The sequence below is a fragment of the Cibotium barometz genome, chromosome 5 (genome assembly GCF_041138505.1).
Source record: "Cibotium barometz isolate CiBa-2024 chromosome 5, ASM4113850v1, whole genome shotgun sequence".
NCBI lineage: Eukaryota > Viridiplantae > Streptophyta > Polypodiopsida > Cyatheales > Cibotiaceae > Cibotium > Cibotium barometz.
In genome coordinates this window covers 53,406,346-53,429,189 of record NC_141050.1, presented here as the reverse complement: position 1 = coordinate 53,429,189, position 22,844 = coordinate 53,406,346, and the positions used below count along the sequence as shown (strand labels likewise).

At 41.7% G+C, this 22,844-nt stretch overlaps 1 long non-coding RNA gene across 1 annotated transcript in view; it reads right to left on the bottom strand.

The window, feature by feature from the left end:
• The window catches only part of LOC147638641 (uncharacterized), a 98,214-nt gene extending 78,692 nt beyond the window's left edge, over positions 1 to 19,522 (bottom strand). Inside the window, exon 1 of the long non-coding RNA XR_015265541.1 lies at positions 19,427 to 19,522. This is a non-coding gene — a long non-coding RNA (uncharacterized LOC147638641). The remainder of the gene's footprint in view (positions 1 to 19,426) is intronic.
• Positions 19,523 to 22,844: the final 3,322 nt, after the last annotated feature.

Here is a 22,844-nt window from a genome sequence, read left to right as displayed (position 1 = left end):
ACTCACTCTCACAACACAACTAATGAGCTCTAGGCTCTGATACCATGATAAAAAAACAGAAGCAGGAGGGAGCACACACAAGAGAAGCAAACCCTAATCCATATCCATCAATCATAAAGAAGGAGAGAAGCCATAGTCATCATCTCTCTCACACACACAAAAGAGAACACAACATAGTGTTATGTCCACACTACAAAGTAAACCTAATGTAATGTCCACACCACACATGACCAGCTGGACGCGGTCATAAACACACCACACGATATCTATCTACCATACTGTCACTCTGTCAGCACCCATGTGCTATTCATAAACACACCACACGATATCTATCTACCATACTGTCACTCTGTCAGCACCCAATCATCTGGCCAATTGAAACCAGATTCTTTGTTATGTTCGGAACGTGAAGTACATCTGCAAGGTACTTCACTTTGCCATCCTGCATAGACAATGGCACATCTCCAACATGGGCAATTGGATGAGCAGTGTCATCTCCTGTTTCCACAAAACCTGGTCTTTCCGGGTTTTTCATCTCCTTGAACCACTCCCCATGACTTGTCATGTGGTTCGAAGCACCTGAATCCACATACCACACATCATCTTTTTGTGCTGCTTCAACATTTTCAGACATGGCATTCACGACATGCTGCATAACAAACAACCTTTCATTGTCCTCATTATTTCTGCTTGAGGATGCATAGTTGTTTTGCTGCACTTTCCCATTTTGCATGTCAGCCTGCTTCTTATAACATTCTGCCTGCACATGTCCAGGCTTACCACAATAATAGCATTCACGTGCATCATTATATTGCCTTTGCCAATTTCCACGGCCTCTTTGACTCCCCCGCCTCTGAATTTGCCTCTTCCACCTGCGTGTTGTTGTTGTTGTTGTTGTGTATTCTAGGACTGTTGTTGCTGCTGCTGCTGGCCATAATTCTGATTACCTGTTCGGCCATCTCCTTGACCGCGTCCACGGCCTCCTCTACCTCGTCCTCTTTCTGAACTTGTGTAGAAGGCCTGTTGCTCCGAACTGTTTTTGGTTTGTGAAGACTGTTGGTCTTCACCCAAGCTCTTCTCTTCTATAATCAGCATAGACACCAAATCTGTAAAGTTGGGAATGTTTTCCCGAGTTTGAATAGATGTCTTGAACGCCTTGTATTGTGGCCCGAGACCACGTAGACAGACTTCCACCTTGTCATCATCATCTACTACTGACACACCGATAGATGCAAGGGATTCCACAATACCCTTTATCTTCAGCGCATAGTCATTCACAGACATGCTCTTTTTCTCCACAGTATGAAGTTCATTCTTCAACTGTATCTTACGTGCCTTGGTATTTGTTTCATTAATAGAAATCCAATACATAACTTTCCTGGCTCCTTGGTTCCAATCTTTAAACTCTTTCACATCTGCAGCAGTCGGATTTATGTCTGGTATCTCTGGTGCCTCTTCATGCTCACCTTCTATGTAGTCCCAATAGCCCTTTCCCATCAAGAAATTCGTCAACCTGAACCTCCAAGCATGGAAGTTATTTCTTATCAAGCTTCTCAGCCACAATCTGGATTATCCCATCATTTGACATCTTGCCAAACACACAATTTTACCAGAAAAAACACTCTGGTTTGTCCTGCACAAACTGCTGTATTTTCTGCAGCAGTACTGTAGTACTCTCAAATGTCACAATCAGTGACTTCAATGTGCATACATACACCCAATGGCAATTGTTGACCTCTTTGCAGCACCCACAGTGTCTGCATAGTCAATCTGTCTTCCTGCAGTTCTTAAAACAGAGTTCTGCAGAGAATCTATGACTTACCCACAGTGCTCGAAATCACCTGCTTTCTGAAAAACAGAGGTCCAGACGCGCCCGAAACACGTTTTTTGCCCAAAAAACGGATAGTATAGTTGCCCTTAAGCTTTACTCCCATGAAGAAAGCTCCTCAATCAGAGATCGTTTGCCGGTGCCTCCCGTAGAGCTCCCGACAAGGGTGTAGTCACCAATGCAAATAGGGAAGAGTAGTTGAAGCTCTTACCCTTGTACCGCTTCCTGTGGTTCTCTTGCTTGCAGCTCAGCCCTTAGCACGAACCAGGCTCTAATACCATGAAAAGATGCAAGGGGGAAGAGAGCTTGAGCTCTTGCACACACACACTCACAAAACCCTAATAGAGAACACACAAGGTGAGAGGCTGAATATCTTCTTCTTCTTCACTCAACACTCAACACTCATATACAAGATAAGAGTACACATAATATGAAAGGTACTCAACCAATACATACATGGGTTCTCTATAGTGTGAACCTAACTAAATGAGCTGGCGCTATAACTATGCCAGTCTCTAGAATGGCTGTCACACAGCCTGTCATCCCACTGGCCGCATATCACCCAAGATCTCACCAACCATGCCAGTGGTGTAAGTGTGGGACCTATCCCCCAGGCGAGTCATCAGTGTCCACCGCCTCACTAGACGAGCTCGATATCTCAACACATGTAACCAACATGCACAAAATCTCTTGTTGTAATACACTGCCCTTGACCAATCTATAAGGCAAGTGGTAAGACCCTCCCTTTCCCTTTCCCATATAAATCTACCTCATAACCATTACTACATCTAGATTATCTGAGAAGACACTGTGATAAACAATGAAAACCTCCTTGTCCACGTGTGGCAAATAGTGGGCAAGGGCAATTGATGGCATCCTTCTCTACAGCTCCCCCCTTGAACCCATTCCTTTTCCCAAGAAGTTTTCTTCATCTATAATTTCAATCTACACAATAAATAAATAGAGTCATTTTAACAAACAAAGGAAAACGATTTGCAATTTCAATCAGCACCGCAAGGATAAGAATGCCCAATTAATCCAACCAAAAGTTTACTCACTTTCTGATTTTCATCTTCTTCAATGTAAGATTCCTCCCTATTCCCTCAAGATGTCCAGTTTCTACCCCTGTAATCAATCCCCTTTTCAGAATAATAAAAGATCTTTTTTCTACCTGTTTTGGCCTAGAGAGAGGTAATTCAATTTTTAGATATCTTTGGATGGAAAAATATCCCTTCTTATTAAAATAAATTTTCCCAAAATAGAAGTTTAAAAAGAAATTCCTAAGGTGCATTAGAAATAAATTATAATGTGCACAAAAGACATTAGCCTAGGGGCCCCTGTTTTCAGAAAATTTTGGATTAAGGTCCAAACAAAGGTTTGGATTAAGGTCCAAACAAAGGTTTGGCAGGGCCAATGAGATTAATCCAAATGTAGGGAGGAGATAAATTGAAGAATAAAAGAAAACCCCCCCAAAAAAGAGTAAATGCTCACATAAGATGAAGAGTGGACTAAGGAACAAAGAAAAGAATTAAAAAACTCAATTTTGACACCTAAGTGTGGGGATCTCCCCTCATGAAGTAGGCGTCGTAATCTTGATAGGAATTTTAATAATTAAAGCTTGGTTTTTGGCCTTACCTACTTGAACAGCAGCATGGACATGTGCATATTCTTCAATCTCCTCGGCCACACGGTTACAATAGCTTTTCCTCTTTCTACATGAGCGTTATCATTACTTGAAAATCCACATACATTCTCTTTCATATTCTACCTTGCTTTCTCATTTCTTGTGTTAATTCCTCATGCACTTCACGTGATTCTGGCTTGTTTTTGCACTCAAAAGTTTATGACCCTTTTGCAAACAACGGAAACATAGGCCTTCATGCCAATATTGGGTAGTCTCATTGTGTCGTTCACTATGGCTACTCGTTGCCTCTTCTGCATCCTTCCTAGCATTGAAATTATTTTGTAGTTCTTGCATCAGTAGCCTGGTTTCTGCATTCTCCTTTCTCAGTTTCTCTATCATATCATCTTTCTCAATGTTCAATGCATTCTGCATGCTACAGAGCCGTTTGTAGAGGAGTTCCTTTTTGGCTGTCTGATTTGCAAGTGTCTGCTTCGTCCTTTCTAGTTCTTCCTCTACATCGTCCCCATCCGTTCGAATATCTTGAAGCTGCTGATTCAGCTCCTCGATGTGTTTCTCTACTTCTTCTCTTTTCTATTTTTCTATCTTTGCCAATCTTTCAGCGGCCTCAGCTTGCTCTCGTGCCTGCAAGGCCTTCACTTTTGCCTCCTCTACCCTCGCTTCTGCACCCTTCTTGAGGGTTCTCTCATGTTGGGCTGCGTATGCTGCACATCAGTGGCTTTCATGTTCAGAGTTTTGATCTACTTCTTCTCGACTTGCTCAACACATTTCTTGAGGTGATTCCCCATCAAGTACATTCCAACACTCATTGCTTGAGATGACAATTGAGATTTGCCATTCCAAAAATTGTGCAAGTTAAGTAGCACGCTCTTGAAGATCGCCTTCGAAAAAGAGATAGGACGTTTATTCACTATCTCTATTGCTGCTTGAACATGCGAGAATTTTAGTGTTCCCCTCCTACCAGGAAAGAATGCCTTATCTTTTTCAACTCTTTCTGATAATCATCAGGCAAGCTCAAAACCTTGATTCCACCATCTGCACTAATTTGAGCATGGGGGAATAAATCTAAAACGTCCTTTTTCTTCCACTTCTTCTCCAAGAATTGAGTTTGCAAGTCGCCTCCATGAATTTTTAGCATTTTTTCAATCAATCCTTCATTGATGTTGATCCTATTTTACCTTTACAAATGATGAATCCATCCTTCGTGTCCACTGTATCTATCAACTTGGTGAAGTTGATAGAGATCTCGGAGGAGGAGCTCCTGTAACTCACGATATCAAGACTGGGGGGGAGATCATGTGAGAAGCTCTCGGATTGTGAAGAGGGGTTCTGTGTTGAAATGTCAAGCTCGTATACAGCTGGAGGATAGCACATGGGTGCTGACAGAGTGACAGTATGGTAGATGGATATCGTGTGGTGTGTTTATGGCCGCGTCCAGCTGGTCATGTGTGGTGTGGACATTACATTAGGTTTACTTTGTAGTGTGGACATAACACTATGTTGTGTTCTCTTTTGTGTGTGTGAGAGAGATGATGACTATGGCTTCTCTCCTTCTTTATGATTGATGAATATGGATTAGGGTTTGCTTCTCTTGTGTGTGCTCCCTCCTTCTTCTGTTTTTTATCATGGTATCAGAGCCCTAGAGCTCATTAGTTGTGTTGTGAGAGTGAGTGAGAGAAGAGGGAAGAAGAAGAAGAAGCTGTGAAGATTTCCATTGAAGCTGTGGAGCAAAAGAAAGCTGTGGAGCTCACCTCGGTTATAGATCTGAAGCTTGGCCTAACGGGTAAGAGTAGCAAAACTCTCTTGAGCGGATTGCAGGTGCCAAAGAGCAGGTTCAGTGAAGATTGAAGTGCATAAAGCAAGCAGAAAATTTTTGGTTTTGAAGCTTTCATGGAAAGCTTGTGAAGGAATGTATTTTGTCAAATGTATTGGGGCAAATACAAAGGAAACACAGAGGTTCTCATGTATTGTGAAAGGGCACATGTATTAGCAACACTGGAGCAAACCATTGCATGAAACATTGATGTATTTCAGGAGATTTGTGAAAGAAAAATTCTGGTTTTTTTAACTCCTGCAAAACAGAGAATATATGCCCCGTGGAGGATCAAATGCGGCAATACTACTCAAAATTGGAGCTTGCCCTTCATACCCATGATGCATTAGGTCATAACTAAGGATCCTATCAACTCAATGGTGATAACCCCTCTCTCCTAGAGCCTCAGAAGCAGGTGACGCTTTTCTGTAGCAGTTTGGGACAGGTTTCAACATTTTTCATGCCATTTACTCATTTCTACACCATTTGATGCCATTCAAAGCTTGGGGAGTTGAGCAAAGGAATTGCTAAGGCATTTTGAAGCTTTGTTGGAGCTCATTTGTTGGATTAAGAGCTCATTGAAGTCAATTATCAGTCATTTGTAGGTTTACAGAACTGTCTACAGAAACACAGTCCCACTAATCAAAGCATTAATCCCTACCTGTAGCAAATTAAGCTAATTACTTTGGTACAAGCAAGGAGCTATGAGTTGCTAAACTTTTGATTCAAAAAGTTTTGAATTTGGATGAGATTTGAAGAATCTATGAGCTTTTTAGTGACTGTTGGTCACTGACATATGCAGAAATAAGCAAACCAGAGAGTCACATTTTTTATTGTAGCTCACTCAACTTGAAGAATTTGGTCATTTCCTCTTAGGAGCACTTGGAGCAAAGTATTGGGAAGCTAAAGCATACCTCAAACTTGGATTTCAACAATTTTTTAAAGGATTAAGGATCATTCTTTGACTGGTTTTTTTACTGGTTCTCTGGCGAGAAAAAACCAGAAAATTTCAACTAAACTTTTTTGAAGTGTAATGCCTTGGATGGTTGAGATACATGCATTGGAGAGTGTTTGGAGGTAAATGTGTATGCAAAACACATATTTGAAGCATTTTACAAAGGATTGAAGTCTTGGACAACATTTGCAAGTGTGACATTACAGGGTACATTTAGTACATTGTGTCGAGTACAATCTGTAAGCAAACATGGGAGATGGTCCGGTACAAATTGTTGGAGAGAAGCTTGACAGAACTAACTTTCAAGTGTGGAAGTTTCGAATGAAGAGTTTTTTGAAAGGCAAAGGTTTATGGAGTCTCGTGTCGGATGAAGACCCGGAGCCATTTCTACCTCCTCAACCAAATAATGCTCAGTTGGTGGCTCACAAGCAATGGGTAGAGCGGTCTTCGAAAGTGTTGCATTACTTTTCAATATGTGTAACAGATGCCTTGCTTATTCACATCCAAGATGCAAATACACCGAAAGAAGCATGGGATATATTGTGCCGAATGTATGAGACAGACACTGGTGCACGGAAGATACAACTAAAGCAACAGATTCACAGTGTAACACGAAGGAATAGGAGTATACATGAGTATGTTCACGAAATCAAGGGTTATGCAGATTCACTATCATCAATTCATGCTCCAATGGATGATGATGATTTGGTTGCTCTCACATTGCGTGGTTTAGGTCGGGAGTACAAATCTTTTGATACTTCCATCTCAGTAAGGTTGGGAGGAATGCCAGACTTTAATGAGCTTGTGTCATTGCTCATTGTGGAAGAATTAAAGCTTGGACTTGGTGGTATGAATATTACAGGTGGTGCATCCTCATCTAAGTAATGATGAGCATGCAAGGAATTAGGCTTTTTACTCATCTAGAGGCTCTCGAGGTAGGGGGAGATTTGCCCCTCGAGGCCGTGGAGGACGTGGTTGGAATGACAGGTTTACTCAACCACAATCAAATCAAAATTTTCAGAATTCACAGTCATCATTTGGACCACGTGGAGGTCATGGATTTCAATCCCATAGGGGGAGAGTTAGAATAGGTGCTCGTGGTAGAGGATGATGGCAAGGTCCTCAACAAAATTTGAATGGGATTGAATGTCACTATTGTGGCAAACTTGGACATATGGCAAAAGATTGTTACAAAAAGCAAAATGATGTCAGGAATGGAAGACCACAACATGGAAATTATGCATCTACTAGTAACAATGATGGGAGTTCAAATCATCTTTTTGCAATGAAGCACAGTATGGGGACAATGGATTCTCAGAATGCTGGAGATGAGTCATGGTATATGGATTCGGGTGCCTCAAACCACATGACATGTCATGGTGAGTGGTTTAAGAAGATGCAACCATTGGGTACAAATGGTTATGTGGTCACAGGAGATGATACTTAGCATCTTATAACACATGTTGGCAGTGTGCCTTTGAGGATGCATGATGGAAATGTGAAGAATATGTCAGAAGTGCTATATGTACCATCCACATTACAAAGAATTTGGCATCAGTAGGCCAAATGGTTGAGCAGGGACTACAAGTAAGATTCAATGAGAATGGCTATTTTGTGGAAGACTTTAAGCATGGCTGTAGATTGATTGCCAAGGGCAAGAAGGAAGGAAGGTTGTTCAAATTGGATGCAGGCATACCAGAGTTGAACTCAGCCATGTTTTCTAAAAGCAATGGGATTGTGCAAGACATTGATATGTGGCACAAAAGGATTGGACATGTCAATATACAGAGATTAAAGAACATGCAAACAAGAGGCATTGTCAGTGGATTGCCTAGATTCAAATATGATGGACATATGCATGTTTGTGAAGCCTGTCAGTTTGGAAAGCAGGCAAGGTTGAGGTTTCCTAGAGAAGGAAATATGAGTAACAGGCCACTTGAGATAGTACACAGTGATGTATGGGGTCCTGCACAAAACACATCTATCAAAGGCAGTCTATACTATGTGACATTTATAGATGATTTCAGCAGGATGACATGGATATACTTTCTGAGAGAGAAGAGTGAAGTGTTGGAAAAGTTCATGGATTTCAAAGCTCTTGTAGAAAAGCAATATGGCTGTTGGATTAAATATTTGAGAATAGATGGAGGTGGTGAATACACCTCAAAAGCTTTTGAGCATTTCTTGAGGAAGCATGGAATAAGAAGATAGTTGACTTGCAGGTATACACCTCAGCAGAATGGTGTGGCTGAGAGAAAGAATAGAGTCATATGTGAAGTGGCAAGGGCAATGCTCAATGAAAAGAGCATGCCAGATTACTATTGGGCAGAAGCATGTGCTACTGCAGTGTATATACTGAACAAAACACCTACAGTAGCCATTCATGGAAGCACGCCAGAGATGCGGCTTACAGATTACAGGCCAGACATTGGACATCTCAAAGTTTTTGGATGCATAGCTTATGTACATGTGCCTGATGAAAGAAGAAGGAAGTTGGATCCTAAGGCAGAGAAATGTGTATTTGTTGGATATGCACAGGATCGAAAGGCATACAAATGTTATAACCCTCAAACTAGACAAGTGGTCATCTCACGTGATGTGGTGTTTGATGAGCTTGCTAGTTGGTACAAAGCAAAATATGAGGGAGTCATTGAGTCACTTCAGGCAGATGTGCCTGTGAACTTGCCACAAGCAAGTTCTAGTTCTACTACTATGTCTGGGCCAGCAGCAGAAGCTGAGAGTAGCAGTGTACGTCCATGGTCAGGACGTTTGAGGCATGAGAGTGTGAGCACTGGGAGTAGTGCTATGGATAAAGGAAAGAAGAAGGTCGAAGGAATTGGAATCACAGGTTATGAGTCATCTAGTTCAGAGAGTTTGGATGAGGAGCTTGGCATACCTGTTTTACGCACACCTGGTGCTAGGCAGGATAGATATGTGCCACCACATGCTAGAGTTACAGGTGTACAGAGTGACCCGCATGCATTGCGGAGATCCCAGAGAGTCAGATATCCAGTTGACAGATTGACATATCGAGATTTTGCTATGCACTATGCATACATGACATCTATGGTGAAGCATGTGGAACCTACATGCTATACAGAGGCTATTGGAGAGCATGTATGGGAGAAAGCCATGGATGAAGAGATGGACGCTTTGGACAAAAATGATACATGGGAATTGGTTGAGTTACCGCAAGGAAAGAATGCAATTGGTTGCAAATGGGTGTATAAGGTAAAGTGCAAGTCAGGTGGCAGCCTAGAGAGACATAAAGCAAGGCTGGTCGCTAAAGGATATGCACAAACTTATGGTCTTGATTATGATGAAACTTTTAGCCCAGTGGCTAAGATGGCTACTGTGAGGTCTATCATTGCACTAGCAGCACAAAAAGGTTGGGCTTTACATCAAATGGATGTAAAAAATGCTTTCTTGAATGGTGAACTACAAGAAGAGGTGTACATGGAACAGCCAGAAGGATATGTACATCCACAATATCCTACTTTTGTTTGCAGGTTAAAGAAAGCAATATATGGGTTGAAGCAAGCACCTCATGCTTGGAGTGACAAGATCAGCAGATATCTTGTCAGTATTGGATTTGTGGTTGGAAATGCAGACTCTTCACTTTATGTGAAGAAGACACATGATGGTATCGTGATGATAGTCATTTATGTTGATGATTTGATTATCACAGGTGATTGTGGGACAGGCATTGATGAGGTTAAGGCCTCTTTATGCAAAGAGTTTGATATGAAAGACCTTGGTGATTTAAGGTTCTTTCTTGGCATTGAGGTGATTAGAACAATCAAGGGTATATGGCTGGTGCAAAGGCAATATGCACTTGACATGCTGGCAAAGTATGGTATGACAGCATGCAAACCAATGTTGACACCATTAGAGCAAAATATGAAGCTTAGGGCTGATTTGGGTGATGAGCTTGATGATATCACCATGTACAGAAAAATGGTTGATAGCCTTATCTACATGACCATTACGAGGCCAGATCTCAGCTATGCAGTTGGTTTGGTAAGTCAGTTTATGCAGAGTCCTCGTAAACCTCACTTGGATGCTGTGAGACGTATTCTGAGATACGTCAAAACTACCGTGCATTATGGTCTTTTCTATGAGGCAGGAAAAGACATGCATGTCTATGGATATACAGATGCAGATTGGGCCGGTAGTGCATATGACAAGAGGTCTACTAGTGGCTATGTTTTTAGCCTTGGTAGTGGAGCTGTGAGTTGGAGCAGTAAAAAGCAACCTACAGTTGCTTTATCTACCACAGAGGCCGAGTATCGTGGAGCAGCCATAGCTGCATGTGAGGCTATGTGGTTGAAGAAGTTGCTAGACGATGTCAGGTTACAGAGTGATATGAGAGTTGTCATTCATTGTGACAACATGAGTAGTATTCAGCTTGCTAGCAACCCAGTTTATCATGCCAGGACCAAACATATTGAGGTCCACTATCATTTCATCAGAGAGAAAGTGCTAGATGGGCATGTTGATTTGACATATGTACAGACAGATGAGCAGGTTGCAGATATCTTTACCAAAGCACTTGGTAAGGATAAGTTTGAGTATTTCCGTACTAGATTGGGAGTTCTAGAGATGGACATGTTGAGCTTGAGGGGGAGTGTTGAAATGTCAAGCTCGTATACAGCTGGAGGATAGCACATGGGTGCTGACAGAGTGACAGTATGGTAGATGGATATCATGTGGTGTGTTTATGACCGCGTCCAGCTGGTCATGTGTGGTGTGGACATTACATTAGGTTTACTTTGTAGTGTGGACATAACACTATGTTGTGTTCTCTTTTGTGTGTGTGAGAGAGATGATGACTATGGCTTCTCTCCTTCTTTATGATTGATGAATATGGATTAGGGTTTGCTTCTCTTGTGTGTGCTCCCTCCTTCTTCTGTTTTTATCATTCTGAAGGCTGTGTGAGGAGCTTTCGGCCTATGCAGAGGGGTTTTGAAGGTTGTGTGAGGAGCTCTCGGGGCCTGTGTAGAGGGGGGATTGACACATTTTGGAGCTCAGTGCATCCAAGGGAATCCATTGTGAGAGGGGACAGAAGTTGCAAGAAGAGTGCAAGGGAGTGTGAGAGGGGATAGAAGTTGCAAGAAGAGTGTAAGGGAGTGTGAGAGGGGATAGTTGCAAGAGAGTAAGGAAATGGAAGAGTGGAGGCTTAAGTAGAGTGGGGAAGGTAATTAGGCCTTAGCTAGCCACCGCAGTGGCATATTGAGGACAGGCCCATTGAATATAATTCACCTTGATTGAAGGTGGCTCATGATTAATTGGACATCTGCCACCCACCGACGAGCTTCTAATTACCAGCCACCTGGCTTGCATGCGATTGAGTGGCGGCTCGGATTTGGCATGTGAAATTAAGTGGCGGTTCGAATTTTGATTGATTGAAGGAAGACCACCACCGGCGGGCTTGCATGCGATTAAGTTCAGTGCAGTAAATGACCAGTCGCTCAAATTATTCACACCACCACCAAGATTCCAACAAGAATTGGATCAAAGGTACAGTTGGGTGCAGTCGGCTACATGAGTATTTGGATTTCATTAAGATTAGAGTGTCATTAATTACCTAATACCAGTCATGATCATTTGGAGGGCACCATACAGTCGATTTAGTCACCGCGCGTGCTGGCATGTGAAATTAAGTGCCGGTTATCACTTGGAGGGCACCATAGAGTCGATTGAGTTACTGCGCTCTGGCGTCATGTGAAATTAAGTGGCAGCTCAGATTTTGAGTGATTGAAGGAAGACCACTGGGCTTAAGTGCCACCGCGGTAGCATCTGAGACCTAATTACAAGGCATGTGGCCTGGATTTTGATTGATTTCATTAAGATTAGAGTGCCATTAATTACCAGTCATGATCATTTTGGTAGAGTCGATTCAGTCACCGTGGCATGTGAAATTAAGTGGTCGCATTGATTAAGTCACCGCGTGGCATGTGAAATTAAGTGGCGGCTCGGATTTTGATTGATTGAAGGAAGACCACCACCGGGCTTGCATGCGATTAAGTTCAGTGCAGTAAATGACCAGTTGCTTAGATTATTCAGACCACCACACCTGTTGAGATTCAAGCTCGATGTCAGCTTGTGCCAGTTGCAATATGTGCTGGCATGTTAGGTAGTAACATGTGTGAGACATAAATGACCGCATCCACCTAGTCATAGTGTGTGGACATTAGCTAGGGTTAGGAGTGTGTGGACACAATACATGTAGTGTGTTGTAGATTATGGATTATGGCTTTGTAAGATCCATGTCCCCACCGTGCAACAATTTCAAGGGTGCTAGCAGTGGAAGTAGCACTTCTTGTGCGGGACAGGGTCCCACACTCGAGGCCTCGCCCACCACGGATATCGCCCACGGATATCCGAACAAGAGACTAATCCATCGATTTTTCCAAAACCGAACCCGAAAAGACTTTCTTTGCCCGGAAAGCACGGGCGATTCCACCAAGATAACTTTTCCCTAACGTAAGCAAAAGCCTTAACTAACTGAGCTCATCTGACCAAACCCATAAGTCCCATAGTCAGATCAGGGAAAAAGATTGTACTTGGATCATAGAGACCAACGTTTTTTTCCTCATTGAGAGGCACAGCCGTTGATTCTTTTCCATAGAACAATTTTTGTCCGGAATTTACTTCATCTATCAAACTAAACAGAAATTGAGTCTCGATTTACGGATCCATCAGTCCAATCCAGTCCCATGGGTTAGCCAACCACCCAACCACTGTAGTGATGGGATCCAATTAGGAATTTGGTTAGGTTTTGTCCCGGGTACCAGGGAAAAGAGTTCCCAGGCCCCCTAGCCGGATGTTCATGCAAACATAAAACTAGTCACACCACTTACATGTTGAAATTTGAGCTAAATGATGAGCTATGGTGGATCAAACACTAGAATCAACATAATTAACAAAGTGATTAGCAAGTGATTAAGACGTAATTAGTGAATAATTAGCAGATAGATTAATGTAGGCATGGATACTCAAAAACCAGCAAATTCTCATTAGGGCTATGCCTCAATTTATAGTGTTTACATCAAGCATCAAATCCCCTTGATTTCTCCATGATTCACTCCCTGAATATCTCCACCTCTTGCCTAATTCTCTCCACCTCTTCTCTTTTCCCTGATTATCTCCCAGAATAACTCCACACTCAGTTTTACTGGTTTTTCGAAGGGGATTTGATAAATTTGGTATGTACGCACCTTGGTTGGTGTTGATATGCAACATTGAGCTTGTTTAGGTGTCAATGCAAGTTATCCACACTTGATTGAACTACTACATTGCAATTCGAAGCCTTGGAAAGCGTGCTAGAAGACAGGGTACTTTGGACTGCATATGCCAGTTCAATTTGAATGCAATCAGTTTGATTTTCTACATCAACACTGAAGTTCATTGAGTACTTTGGAGTATCTGGAACACTTATTAGAGTGTGGTTGAGCTGAGGAAGGCTCATTTATAGATTTTGACGTGTGCGGAAGGTGCATTTGCATTGAGCAAATATGTCAGACAACCCAGTACAGATTGTGGGTGAGAAGTTGGATAGGAAGAACTTCCAGGTGTGGAAGTACAGGATTAAAAGCTTTCTGACGGGAAAAGGATTTTGGAACCTTGTTACAGGTGCGGAGCTAGAGCCGGAACTACCCCGACAACCTCACAACAATAGGTTGTAGCTCATAAGCAATGGTCAGAGAGAGCATACAAAATTTTGCATTACTTGTCTATATATGTATCTCGGATGCTATACTCATACATATACATGATGCTGAGAATCCCAAGGATGCATGGAATACTTTGGTAAAGCTATTTGATACAGACATTAGTGCTCGTAAGTCTTAGTTGAGACAACAGATTCATAATGTGAAGCGGAAAGGAAGGAGTATCCATGATTATGTTCAAGAGATAAAGAAGTATGCAGATGCATTGGCAACTATCAATGCTCCCATGCCTGATGATGATTTGGTAGACATTACCTTGCATGGTCTTGGCAAGGAGTACAAGTCTTTTGATACATCTATTTTTGTTCGGAGTACAGGTTTACCAGATTTTGATGAGTTGGTTTCACTCTTGCTTATTGAGGAAATCAAACTCAGTGACTCTTTTCATGATGCATCAGGGGGAGATTTACATCACGTGGTCATGGTAATGGTCGTGGATGGCAGGATAGGTCACCACAATAGAATTTTCAGCCTACATATGGTGCTAGAGGTGGTCGTGGATATACACCTCAGAGAGGCAGAGGTAATCCTCATGGTAGAGGACGTTGGCAAGGCCAACAAACATCTATGCAAAATGTGGAATGCCATTACTGTGGGAAATTTGTTCATATGGCATGTGATTGTTTCCACAAACAAAATGATTTGAGAGGTGGTAGAGCACAACATGGTGGACATTATACACAACATGGTGAAAATTATGCAAATGGTGAAAATTTTGCATCAAGCAGTAATGATGACAGTGCAAATCACTTGTTTGCCATGAAACATGTCGTGGGGGGATTTTTTTGCGACCTTTTTTTGACGAGCTTTTTGGAGCAATGAACAATTAGTGCGAGCTTTGCAAAGGACCATGAACTTACTATGAGCTTTGTAAAGGACTAAGAACTTACATATAAATAACAAGCTTTGAAAGATCAACAATATAAATTTTAGTCTTTTAAAGATCTAGTCCATAAAAATATTAATTACAAAGTCTTTTGATCCCACATCATACTTATTGATATAATTACATATATTCATATACCTATCTAAATTCATGCACCTCATACATATACACATACTTATTGATATAATTACATATATTCATATACCTATCTAAATTCATGCACCTCATACATATACACATACAAAATATACATATACATATATACATGCAAGAGCTACCTACATACTAATATATACATACATACATACATACATACTTTCTTACTTACTTAAATATAAAAAACAATCCTTTAAAGATAAAAAATGTATATATTGATCTTAAAGTTTCAAACCATGAAAATCTCGATTACAAAGTCTTTTGATCCACATCATGCTTATTGATATAATTACATATATTCATATACCTATCTAAATTCATGCACCTTGTACATATACATATACATACATACATACAAGAGCTACCTACGCACAGCACTAACATATATACATACATTACATACATACTTTCTTACTTACTTAAATATATAACACAATCTTTTTTTAAAGATCAAAATTGTATATATCGATCTTTAAACTTCCAAACCATGACAATCTCAATTACAAAGTCTTTTAATCCACAAATTATAGCATTCTTCTACGTGTCATCCCGACCTAATGAGAAATCTCCCAGACATGCTTTGGCTACCTCCATGTCATTCTCTATCCCCATATAGTGCCTTTTTAACTCTTGGCATGCACGTCCCAAGCCTCCACATCCCGCAAAAACATCCAAGACACCATCTCCTTCACTTGATAAGGTCTCCACTAGCCACCTACAATGAAATACAATCATAAACGTGCATCTAAGTATTTTGAAAAAGTAGCTATGAAAATGAACAGAATGAAAATTGTCTCACCTAAAGAACATAGGAGATCTTTCTGCACCACCTCGAATGTAGCGCTCCAAGACCATCATGCGTTGGAATGGATGCTTCTTATTCTTCTCAAAAATGAAATTTCGTTGAGCGTTGAATAACTTCTTTGAAACATTTTGCCTAGCCTCACGATCAATAATAGGGACATGGCAATTTACTCGATAGAAAATACTAACATACTAAGCGCCAATGTATCCACCTACCATAACGAGAAAACATTATGTTTGGATATCTATACCACATAACATGTATACATAAAGGGAAATATTTGAGAGATTATGACTTACCCATTCTCCATTCTCATACAAATAACTTGATTCCACATGAACAGACATTGTTTGATGCATGACCAATCCAACTTTCTTTCCCATGGAATATATTTTAGGAAGTTGATCCATTAGACTCAAACACACAAACCAACCCTCATCAGCCACCACAAACAAACCAACAAAGCTGAGTGTGGCACGTATCAATGATGAAGAAACTTGATTCCATGAGGGACACCCATTTGTATCTACATCAACAACTTGTAAACCTGTAGGAAAGTTAGCCCATACGAGGCGAGCCACTGTATCTGAGGGAGCACCTCTATGAGATAGAGCCTTGGGAGTCTTCATCAAGAATTCTTCCACACTACATAAAAGATTTATGATGTTTGGTTTTGGTAAGTATAACTTGGAAAACTAATTATATGGTGAAATCATTCTTTTTACCTATCTGAGCCCTCCGAAAGAGTGTGGACGTCTACTAGCAATATGTGTGAAGAACATCTCTCACCTGCAAGTAAACAAGACAAAAAATGAGATGCATTTCGAAAGCACACACTTCTAAAAATAAATTTGCAATGGAAAGTACTCTTACTAGTCATGTCCATGATGTCACGTTTTCCTGACACCTCTCCCTCTTGAAGATGCTCTGGAGGGTCTCTCTCTTGATCTTCATTTGTGGGGTCTCCCTCTTGAACATCATGCATAATGTCAAGATGTCTCTTTGTTTGCCTCTCACGTTGCACTTGAGAGACCATGTAGATGTATGCTCTTGGTGTGATTGTGGCACTCGTGACAGTGGTGTGGATGGTTTTGGGGCCACGTGCGAGGATCCAACTACTGGAGACTGGGTCAAGCTTGTTGGCTGCGGGGAAGGTATTCTAGAGTCTTCTTGAGTTGGGGGCTCTCTTTCAAGCTCAGATTGGCAATTCTTAAATTCTTCAAGAAATAGATCAAGATAATTTAGTAAAAAAGTAGAAATCTCCAGACCTTTTTGTATATGTATATGTATGTAGATGTATATGTATCTATGTATATGTATATGTACCTGTATATGTATGTGTATATGCATATGTATGTAGGTATGTATATATGTATATGTATATGTATGTGTATATGTATGTGTATGTGTATATGCATATGTGTATGTATATGTATGTGTATATGCATATGTGTATGTATATGTATGTAGGTATATGTATCTATTTATATGTATATGTATGTAGGTATGTATATATCAAAACTTAACAACGTTTCTTTAAAATTTGATATGCCAAACCTTAAATGTAACATGAACTAGGTATGTACGTATGTATGTATGTATGTACAAATTTATAAAAAATTTGGACAGCATCTCCTTTGCATTTTCTAAAAAATCCCAAAATAAACTTCGAAACTTAATAATGTTTCTTTAAAATCTAACATGCCAAATATTAAATGTAACATGAACTTTATATGTATGTAGGAATTTAGTATATAATTTAGTGTATGTATGTATGCATATGTATATGTACATATATGTTTACATATGTATTTGTATATGTATATATGTGTATGTATATGTATCTAATATGTATATGCATATGGATAGTTTATATATATTTATATGTATGTATAGGTATGTATTTGTATAGGTAGGAAGGTTTACATATACATATACATATACATTTATATGCATATAATTCAGTAGAAAGCAAAAAAGTACCTTTTTCTAGGAGCTCCTCACTTGGAGGCACATGATTTAGAGGATAGTCCAACCACCAAGGACATCTCTTATATTCCCAATCAGAAACCCCTCTCTCAACCCATTCCTTTGGGTACATTGTTTCCGAGGAATTTGGATCTACCCATTCTTTGATTGCTTCTGTCTCTTCGCCCATTAGACCTTGGCCAATGAGTAGCTGCACCCACCTACATATCCAAAATAAAACAAACAGCACTAAAATATTTTTTTTAATGCGTATATGTATTTTCTGCAAAAATAGAATGGCATTAGAAGATATATACCTGTAGACAACCCTCTTTGTGGCATTCTCCACCTCAGGTTGCTTTTGGCCTTCCTTCACTTTTCCAATCTTTGCCCACACCTCATGGAAGGCCCATGGTATGTGTTTCGATCGCTCCTCTTGCACCCATTGCATAAATGGTGGGATGTAGATAACATCATCATATACCAATAGACCCTCCAAAATAGAGTCCGCCTCCCCTATTAGCTCTTCCCAATACAACTCTTTCTTCATATGCAGCAACGTCTTTTTGTTATCCCCAAACATCTCCGAAATTACCTTGTCCTTTGCCCTCCTGGTCATAAGCATTTGAAGCAATTCCGTCTTCCTATTTTAGCATCATACCAAAGCCATAAGAGATTAGATGTTAAGGTTAGTTTATGTTAAGGGAGGTTTATTGACATGTGACATACCTTTGAGTTGAAATCCGAGATATGGCGACTATGTAGAGCTTTTCTTTGGTCAGAGCAACCAATCCCTTCTTGGACCAATCATAGTTATATACGAGTAGAAAGAATGCATCACCATTGGATGGGTTTACAATTATGAGCATCTTGTACGCTCTATCTCGAAATGTTTGCTCTACACCACGTCTGGCTTTCTCACATTTTGTCTCATATTCTTGCAACCCCATGGCATGTCTATCAATGCATGATATAGCGTGCTTCACCGCATTTTCAAACGATGTCTACGTAAAACGAAAAGGACTCATTATCACTCACACGATTAAAAAACATTGATAATCTGTTTATTAATAAAAGATGGGAAATGCAAACACTACCTTCCACACAAGCTGTGCCAAGATTGTAGCTGGAGCATTGTACCATTGCTCTCCACTTCATTGCTCCAAACTAAGCTCCATTAAAGCCCACCTCCTTACGTCTTCACCAAGGTAGTCCAATATGGATGATTTGTCCGCCATTCCAAATCGTTGAAACATGAAGATCTCATGTGACAATGTGGGTGTAACACTAGTGCGCACCAATTTATGTTGTAAAGAGTCACAATGAGCCAAGAACTTAACTATGACTTCACAATGTCCGTAATTAAGTAGAGAGAGATCACTTACTCATTTTGAGATCGCAAAGCCAATAGCAATTCTCCTTCTTGCTTCTTGTCCACAACCAAAAATTGACATTTGACCTGGACATGGCGTGAGGGGCTATGAGACCAAGCTAGAGAAAACAAAATAAAGATATTACAATATATTACTTTTAATGTTGCATAAAATCACTCTATGGCATTCAAAAGAACATACCTTCGCACACTCGAGACATCCATGCCTTCACATGATGATTGCCATCCCAAACAAGAAACTTCTTACCACTGAGATCCTCCCACTCAGTTCCTCTGATTTCATCCTCAAATCTGTCATGTTGTACCACCCAGTTTGGTCTCCATTCTTGCAAGTCTATTTGTGTGACCTCGAAATACATAGAGCTTCCAGGACGTGTAAGTGAAACTAAAAAAGGAGGAGATGCTTCGACATAACCATGGCAGTCAAAAGAATCACGAAACACCTCAAGTTGGCTAGAAACTGTACGGATGGATTCATTTGGAATCACCCTGCATAAAGGGACCAATGGGGTAGAGGAATTGCGTTGCACAAAAAACTTAGTGAATACATCACCAAGCAATCCCAATTCAATAGATTTTCCAAGAAGCCTTCTATGGGTCTCCCCTTGACCCCAGTACTAGATTCAAGAATCTCCGTGTGAGTTGGAGGAGGTGAGCTCATTTCGTTCTCCAACACAAGCGCTTCTTCCTCAATCATGACCAAGAGAATTATGCGCTTCTGTTTCCTCTTTAACAGGAGATACATGTGAGGATGCAGGTGTCTGTGTGATTGAGCTTCCTCGCTCTAAGAGTCAAACAAACACGTCCAGATCTAAGTGAGTATCCCCTGTTGTCTGTAAGACACACACACCAAGCCCAAGTAAGCATATCTAAAACATTAAAACACAATCTCAGTAGAATCTTGGCTATTCACATCATATACCTTTCTTAGTCTTTGCCTGTTGTTTTCTTGCTTTTCTTGGATCCATCTCCCTTTCTTTGCCCTGAATATGAGTAGCAAAAAGTTTGAGCTGAATGACAGATAGAGATGATCAACCTCACACATAAACCCTACTTCATGTCTATAGGAAAACATCAACCTCACACACAAACCTTACTACATGTTTAAGAAAACATTCAGGATGGTGAAAGCTCTAGAGGCTAGCACACAACTTCACCCTTCGTCAACTAATGGGCCCCACTGTGCTGGATCCACCATGCCCAAACCAGCCCCAATGGAGAAAAGTGAAAAGATTTAATGGTTCTTCATAAAATCCTCCAGGCATTGCCTTCCGCCTCCAGCTCCATCGCGAGCGGTCTCTCAAAGTGCCACCTCAATGCCTTTCTGCCCCCGTTGCTCCAGCCTCTCCAGGCCCCCGGCAGAACCGGGGGATGGTCTAGCGCAGACCATCCCCCGACTCTGCCGGGGGCAAGGCATGCTCTACATAGGGCCATCTTTAGTGCAAACCACTGATTGCAAGGCCATCTTCTCCAACGCAGCCATCTTCTCCACCGCATCCACCTCCTGCTATGGATATAAACTTGTGTATGCCAGCTGCTCCATTGACTGGAGAGCTTACAAAGAATTGCACCCAATTCACATCCAAGACGCAAGGGCAATGTGAGGTGGAACGTCTTTGATGGTGTGCCCCTCAACCTCACCTTCTGAGTGGTGGACAGGGATCTGAGCGCCTGCCACCATCTTCTCCAACGCCGAAGCTTCCAGCGCCGCCACCGCCTTTCAAATGGCCTTCATTGCCACGCCTTCAATACTGTAGCTCCAGCCTATCCACTCCCCCGGCAGAGCCGGGGGATGGTCTACACATCCCCCGGCTCTGTCGGGGGAGTGGATAGGCTGGAGCTAGGGCGCAAGGCATGCTTCTTCTCCACATTGACCATCTTCTACTCCACCGGCTCCGCCTCCACTCTCCGCCTCCACTGGCTCCACCTCCTCGAGCGCCGCCACCACAAGTCCACCTGCCAACACAACGCCTTCATTGCCACACCTCCATTGCCGTAGCGCCAGCCTATCCACTCCCCCGGCAGAGTCGGGGGATGGTCTGCATGCGCTAGCCCCCGGCTTGCTCTGCCGGGGGAGTGGATAGGCTGGCGCTACGGCAATGGAGGCGTCTTCTCCAGCGGGGCCATCTTCTCCACCGGCTCCGCCTCCACCTCCTCCACCGCCTCCACCTCCTCCACCGGCTCCGCCTCCACCTCCTCCACCTCCTCAAACGGCTCCTCCTCCACCTCTTCCACCTCCTCCATCGGCTCTGCCTCCACCTCCTCCACCTCGTCCACCTCCTCCACCGGCTCCGCCTCCACCTTCTCCACCTCCTCCACCTCCTCAAACGGCTCCTCCTCCACCTCCTCCACCTCCTCCACCGGCTCCGCCTCCACCTCCTCCACGCGGCGCAATAATGCATGCTTCTTCTTCACCAGCTCCATGTCTGTCGACACCCCGGGACACCTCCAACATAGCCGCCACCACCCGAGACACCTCCAACGAAGCCGCCACCGCCGACTCCTTTTGCTGAGTTGAGAGTATCCTTCATGTACCCCAAATACCTCTTTTCCTTCATGTACCCTTAAATATGTACCATATATGTGTGTGTGGCTAAAATATACATAGTCTAAAGATAGTTACATGTATACACACACGTATATATGTCTAAAAATGTATTAAGCTATATGTATTTTATTGCACACACATACATTTTATAGTTTAGGCTATGTAAATATGTACATATATATATTGATGTTAATAAATGTGTGTGGTGTGTGTGTGTGTGTAGCCTAATAGATATATATTCTAATATATCTTTATATCCTAAAATAAGTAAAAGACTAGTCTCTTTGTAAATACACACACACACACACACTAAAATACATATATCCTAATAGATTCTTAGCCTAAAATATATACAATATAATAATATAAATATAGACATGTGTGTGTGTGTGTATTTACAAAGAGACAAGCCTTTTATAAAAATAATACTTAGAACCAATAAATGTATATATTTGTGTATTTTTTTATATATCTGTAGATACATATATATTTGTATATTTTTTATAAAAAAAATTTATCGTGACCATTCTCAATCGTGATTGCTCCACCTTGTTTTATCATTTCAACCGCCTACGCGGCTGTGAATGGCAGCTACTGCGCAACATGTTGTGGACCTTGCCCCTCAATGCGGTTGTGAATGGCAGCTACTGCGCAACATGTTGTGGACCTTGCCCCTCAATGCGGTTGGATGCCGACAGCAGCAAACAATGTGCGGTCCCACACTATTGCAGTGTGGAGGAGGTGGACTATTTTGTGCGGCCACGAAGGGCAGTGCAACGATGCTACCTGTTTCATAGAGCACCTACGCTACTTGTCCGGGTCGTTGCGGCACAAGGTGATTGTGGTGATGCGGTTGTGCGAGGATAGTGGTGATAGTTCCAGCAACGAAACCACCAATCAGGAGGATGCGGACCAAAGGCGGACAAGAAGTCATTGCGGGGTGGTTATCATCCACCGCGATGTATGTTGCAGGTGGCGATTATGGCTTTGCAAGCCTGTACTGGTGTCAAAGTATATGAAAAAGTAGCGCCATTTTGAGACGGGAAGCCCTAGATGTGATGCAATAGTGCGGATGTTTGTGGTGTTGGTCTGAGTCATGGGACAAGAAGATGGAGAT